A 7,432-nucleotide genomic window follows, 5' to 3' on the forward strand; every position below is an offset into this window, starting at 1 on the left:
ACTTTTCGAAACTCAGAAATTTTTACATTAACAGGTTCCTTATCTCCCCACGAGTTCATACATACTAAGAACATCAAAATCCTTCGCAAATAGCCCTTCAAATCCCAATTGTTTGGTTTCAATATTCAAGCCCTAATTCTTGATTTCTAGGCTTACATTTCATGAATTTCTAGGTGGAATTCTCATGATAATCGAGTTTTAAGCTCAAGAAACTTACCTCCAAACATTTCCCCATGATTCCCTCTTCAATCACCTACAAAAATTCTTCAAAACGAGCAGCTATGGGTGAAAATGGACCTACTTTCGCGAACAAGACGAGCTTAAAAACATTCTGCCCAGGCCTTATTTCCTTCTATGCGATCGCGAAGCACAAAAATCCAACTACCAAAATTCACTCTATGCGATTGCAATAAATCGCTTGCAAATGCAATGCACAGGCTCCTTACTCTATGCGATCGCGGACACTCCTCCGCGTTCGCGATGAACAAAACCATCCAGGACCCCCAGGTCCAATTTACTCTATGCAAACGCAGCACTCACTACGCGTTCGCAAAGAACAACCTCACCAAATAATGCGATCGCATGCCAAACTCCGCGAACGCAAAGCACAACTGGGCAGCCTCCTCAAAACCTCCTACGCGATCGCATGACACCCTACGCGATTGCAGAGAACAAAGTTCTACAACACCTAAGCAGATTTTTTTGCAACTCCCAAACTCAAAAAATGGGCCGATTGACACCTCGAAACTCACCCGAGGCTCCCGGGACCTCAACTAAAAGCACCAACACATCCTAAAACCTCATTCAAACTCGTTCCAATCATAAAAACACCTCAAACAACACCAAATCCATCAATTCAAATCGAATTCAAGCCTAAGTTTTCTAAAAACTTCCGAAATGCGCTTTCGATCAAAAACCCAACCAAACCTCGTCCGAATGACCTGAAATTTTGCACACACATCCCGAATGATATAACGAAGCTACTGCAACTCTCGGAATTCCATTCCGACCTCTATATAAAAATCTCACCTATCCATCGAAAAACGCCAAAATCTCACTTTCGCCGATTCAAGCCTAAACCTTCCACGGACTTTCAAAATGCATTAGGATCACGCTCGTAAGTCATAAATCACCTCCCGAAGCTAACCGAACCATCAAAACTCACATCCGAGCCCTCTAACACATAAGTCAACATCCGGTTCCAACTTAAACCTTCTTATAAGAGACTAAGTGTCTCATTTCTTACCAAATCCACTCTGAACGCAAACTAATCAACTCGACCACATAAAACATGGATAACAAAGCATAAAGAAGCGGAAATGGGGAAACAGAGCAGTAACTCGTGAGACGACTGATCGGGTCGTCACATCCTCCCCAACTTAAACAAATGTTCGTCCTCGAACGTACCCAGAGTTGTTCTAGAAGCCAACCAATTGTTGAATAACTTTACCTTGCATATACTCGGTGGTGATCCCACGTCACCCTATATCGTATAGGTCCGATAACACAATGTAACTGAAATTTTTACGGTCCAACCTATCCCATGAACCTTAGAACCACATTTCCACTTCTGAAATCATCCACAAGATCAAAATCTCACATCTATTCTATGAATAAGTCCGAACAAGCTGTAACAAACCATATCTGTTATCTCAGGTGCAATCACATAATGTACCACATAACTCATCTAGAATTTTAACTCTTCTGCAAATTTTGCATTCACTCTCGCAACAGTCAAGCCCACTCTCTTAAGCGACCCAAATTTAAGTTTCAACACATACAATTCACTTGTAAATGAGATTTTCCTATAGACAACATAAGATCGCACAACTTCTGAACACTTCGCAGGAGATAACCCACCTGTTTTGCCTCCAACTAACATTCCTGTATACCTTCTACCGTCATACACATTACACAGTCTCTCAGTCTTCCTGAGTCTAAACTCATACCGCAACATGAAATTTACTCCACTCCGAACTAGGGGACATGAAAAGATTCTTCACACGCCCATATCTCGGGGCTATAACTCGAATCAAGACGAAAATCAAGCACCTAATAGTTCTTCTATCCTCCAGCAGACCTTTCTCGCCACTTCCAAATCATACGAATACATCTCGCAACACTAATATTCTCATTACATGGCCATCTAGCCGTCACTTCCACTAATAGGGAAAATACCGAACATATAAATTCAAAAACACTTGCTCACACAATCATCACCTCGGTGCTTAAGCCATAGGCAAAGATCCGGCCTCAAGTCCTCCAGACTAGCCTAACATCAAACTCACAGAGATCACATCTCGCCCCTCGATCAGGGAATCATAAGCCATCAAGGCACATCTAATACTGAGCGTTCGTCGCGCATACGAATGCGTGGAAGGAATTCAAAGAGTAATATTCCAAGCTGAATCAAGGACGCACGATAAGAATTTCAAGAATGTGAAGTTTTCCTAAAGGTTCTGCAGCCTCTCGAGGATAAATACAGACGTCTCCGTACCGATCCGCGAGATTCTACTAAACCTGCTCATGACCCGTGAGACCTATGTAACATAGGCTCTGATACCAACTTGTCACGACCCTAAACCTAGACCCGGTCGTGATGGCGCCTCTCGTGAAGACAAGGCCAGCCGACACATTTCTAATTCGAAGTTAAACAGCTAAACGGCAATAAAACATGCTAAAACATGGCTTTATAATACTAAACAACAGATAATATCATAACAACGCGGAAGTACAACCGAAACACAGCCCGACATCGGGGTGTCACTAGTCATGAGCATCTGCTACAACTGTCTAGACACCACAAGACCGAAATGGTCGGAAAAATAATAAGAATATATAAGGAGGAATACAACGGAAGAAAGCAGAGCCGCGATCGCCAGACGACTACATTGCTAACTCCAATAAAAACTGCCACCAAGCTCAGAAAATACCTCCATCTGCACACAAGGCGCGGGGAGTAAAGTGACTACTCCAACTCAGTGAGTAACAAAGGTAAATAACAACTGAGCAGTAAGAAATCACGTAAAGCATATCAACATGCTGTGTAGAAGTAGTATAAAACCATTTACGAAAGCAATGAAGGCTTGAAATCTCTTAAAAACATCTTGGATCTGTTCAAACTTCTTTGAAAATGACTTTTTCAACAGTTATGCAAATGAATGCAAAACAATTAGTGCAGATAAGCACAGAAATCCACCCCTCGGGCACAAACACTCAATCCACAGGTAATGCCATACAATTAAGAAGGTAAACACATAAAGTTTCGCCCCTCGGGCACAAATACACAATCAACAGGTAATAACAGGCAATTAAGATAAAGTACACATATAAAGGTTCGCCCCTCGGGCTCACTCTCACAACACAATGGGTACCCGTGCTCACTGGGGGAGTGCAGACTCCGGGAGGGGCCCCTTACGGCCCAAGCACAATATCAAGCCATCTCGTGGCATCAAATCTTGGCCCTCGGCCTCATACCAGTCAAGCCACCTCGTGGCGTATATATCTCAGGCCCTCGGCCTCAAATCAGTATTAGTGTTTCCTCACAACCAGGCCCTCGGCCTTACTCCGTCAAAATTCACATAAGCCACTCGAGCAAACAGTAAAACATGATTCTCAGCCTAAAATATTATTTGAAATCTCATTTCAAGTGTTAAAGCAAAGTAAACTTGGCTGAGTTTTGAAAACAGTGGAAAATAACATGACTGAGTTCAAGTATAAAATCAAAACGGTGAGGAAATATCAATAACAAGCGCCGAAGGGTTCACATAGTTGGCACTAGGCCCAAATATGACATTCGGTCCAAATAATAATGATAACAGTTTGTTTTCAATCAACTACGCGGTAAAATCATCAATCGGGATGGACTAAGTCACAATCCCCAACGGTACTCTACCCCACGCTCGCTATCCAGCGTGTAAGTCACCTCAACATAGCACTACGATGTGCAAATCCGGGGTTTCAAACCCTCAGAACATCATTTACAATCATTACTCACCTCGAACCCGCTAAATCTCTAGCCCGCGACGTCTTTGCCTCTCGAATTGGCCTCCACGCACGTCAAATCTATCCAAAAACAGAACGAATACATCATAATATGCTAAGGGAACAAAACCCAAGCGAAAATAATCAAAAAATACCAATAATCCCGAAATTAGCAAAACCCGAGCCTCGAGCCCACTTTTCGAAACTCAGACATTTTTACCTCACGGGTTCCTTATCTCCCCACGAGTTCATACATACTAAGAACATCAAAATCCTATCCGCAAATAGCCCTTCAAATCCCAATTGTTTGGTTTCAATATTCAAGCCCTAGTTCTTGATTTCTAGGCTTATATTTAGTGAATTTCTAGGTGGAATTCTCATGATAATCGAGTTTTAAGCTCAAGAAACTTACCTCCAAACGTTGCCCCTTGATTCCCTCTTCAATCACTTTCAAAAGTTCTTCAAAACGAGCAGCTATGGGTGAAAATAGACCCACTTTCACGAACAAGTCGAGCTTAAAAACATTCTGCCCAGGCCTTATTTCCTTCTTATGCGATCGCGGAAAATCCCTCGCGATCGCGAAGCACAAAAATCCAACTCCCAAAATTCACTCTATGCGAACGCAATGCACAGGCTCCTTACTCTACACGATCGCGGACACTCCTCTGCGTTCGATTTGAACAAAACCATCCAGGACCCCCAGGTCCAATTTACTCTATGCGAACGCAGCACTCACTACGTGTTCGCGAAGAACAACCTCACCAAACAATGCGATCGCATGCCGAACTCCGCGAACACAAAGCACAACTGGGCAGCCTCCTCAAAACCTCCTATGTGATCGCATGACACCCTACACGATCGCAGAGAACAAAGTTCTGCAACACGTGAGCAGATTTTTCTGCAACTCCCAACCTCCAAAAATGGGCCGATTGACCCCTCGAAACTCACCCGAGGCCCCCGGGACCTCAATCAAAAGCGCCAACACATCCTAAAACCTCATTCAAACTCGTTCCAATCATCAAAACACCTCAAACAACACCAAATCCACCAATTCACATCGAATTCAAGTCTAAGTTTTCTAAAAACTTCCGAAATGCGCTTTCGATCAAAAACCCAACCAAACCGCGTCCGAATGACCTAAAATTTTGCACAAACATCCCAAATGACATAACAAAGCTACTGCAACTCTCAGAATTCCATTCCGACATCTATATCAAAATCTCACATATCCACCAGAAAACGCCAAAATCTCACTTTCAGCGATTCAAGCCTAAACCTTCCACGGACTCCCAGAATGCATTCCGATCACGCTCCTAAGTCATAAATGACCTTCCAAAGCTAAGCGAACCATCGGAACTCACATCTGAGCCCTCTAACATATAAGTCAACATCCGGTTGACTTTTTCAACTTAAACCTTCTTAAAAGAGACTAAGTGTCTTACCAAATCCACTCGGAACGCAAACCAATCAACTCGACCACATAAAACATGGATAACGAAGCATAAAGAAGCAGAAATGGGGGAAACGGAGCGGTAACTAGAGAGACGACTGACCGGGTCGTCACAGATAAACACATAAAGGATCGCCCCTCGGGCCCAGTGTTAGAAATCCGCCCCTCGGGCAATATCTCAGAAACAATACCAGCCCCTCGGGCTATATCTCACATCACAATGGGTACCCGCGCTCACTGGAGGTGTGCAGACTCTTGGAGGGGCCCGTTACGGCCCAAGCGCAATATCAAGCAATCTCGTGGCATCATCACTAGGCTCTCGGCCTCATATCAACAAGCCACATCATGGAGTACAAAACTCAGGCCCTCGGCCTTATAATCATAATCGGTGTATCACCGATGCGGCGTTCAACCCGACCCAAAAGTATCCTCACAACACAGGCCCTCGGCCTTACTCAGTCAAAATCACATAAGCCACTTGGGTAACAGTAAAACATGATGCTCAACCCAAAATACTATTTGAAATATCATTTAGTATGTTCAAAACAGAGTAAACATGGCTGAGTTATGAATATAGTATATTATAGAATGACTAAGTACAAGTATAACATCAAAACAGTGAGGAAATATCAATAAAAATTCCCTAAGGGTTCAAATAGTTATCACGAGGCCCAAATATAGCATTCAGCCAAACATGATGATAGCAAATAGTTTTCAGTCAAATACGCGATAAAATAGTCATTCGGGACAGACTAAGTCACAATTCCCAATAGTGCACGACCCCACGCTCGTCATCAAGCATGGGTGTCACCTCAATATAGCACAATGATGTGCAAATCCGGGGTTTCATACCCTCAGGACATCATTTACAATTATTACTCACCTCGATCCGGTCCAAACTCTAGACCGCGATGCCTTTTCCCTCACAAATCGGCCTCCGGATGCTCCAAATCTAGCCACAATCAGTACATAACTATTAAAATATGCTAAGGAAACAAAGCCCACTCGAAAATATCCTATTTACATCAAAAAACCCGAAATTGCTCAAACCTGGCCCCCGGGCCCACATCTCAGAATCCAATAAAAGTCACATCAATAGAATCCTCATCCTCTCAAGAGTCTATACATACCAAGAACATCAAAATCGGACCTCATTTGCCCATTCAAATTCCCAATTTACACTCTCCAAATTCAAGCCCTAATTCCCCAATTTTAGGCTTTAATTTCCACCTATTTCATGTTTAAACAAGTAAGAATCAACATAGGATCGAGTATTGAGTTCATAAATCTTACCTCCAAGTGTTATATCTTGAATCCCTCTTCAAATCCTCTCAAAAAGCTTCAAAACCGGTCAAAAATGGTGAGAAATGGGCTAAAAATCGCGAGGATGGGTTTTTATACATTCTGCCCAGACATCCTCTTTTGCGAACGCGAGATAACTATCGCGTTCGCGATGCACAAAATACCAGCCATAACAATGCTCTATGCATTCGCGGCACCAGCCTTGCGAACGCGATACACACTGGATACAGAGCTATGCGAATGCATCCCAAGACTCGCGAACGCGATGAAAAAAAGGTCCTCCAGCCCAGCTCCTAGCCCGACTCTATGCGAACGAAATATGCTAAACGCGAATGCAAAGAAGTCCTCCCCTAACACTATGCGAACGCGGGACACACTTTGCGATCGCGAAGAGCAATTTGCTGCTGCCATGAGAATACACTAAGCGTTCGCGACACTTGCCTCGCGAACACGATGAAGGACTGAGGCACCAGATACCAGCATAATACAGTAGTGAAACATGAAGGAAAAATAGCCCAGAATCAATCCGAAAATGCGCCTAAGCCCCTCGAGACCACAACCCAAACATGCCAACATACTCCATAACCTCATTAGAACTTGTTCCAACCTTCGGAATGCTCAAAACAACATCAAAACACCAAAATCACATCGGATTCAAGCCTAAGAATTTAAAGAATTTCCAAATTCCGCTTACGA

Source organism: Nicotiana attenuata, unplaced genomic scaffold, assembly GCF_001879085.1.
Source record: "Nicotiana attenuata strain UT unplaced genomic scaffold, NIATTr2, whole genome shotgun sequence".
Lineage (NCBI taxonomy): Eukaryota > Viridiplantae > Streptophyta > Magnoliopsida > Solanales > Solanaceae > Nicotiana > Nicotiana attenuata.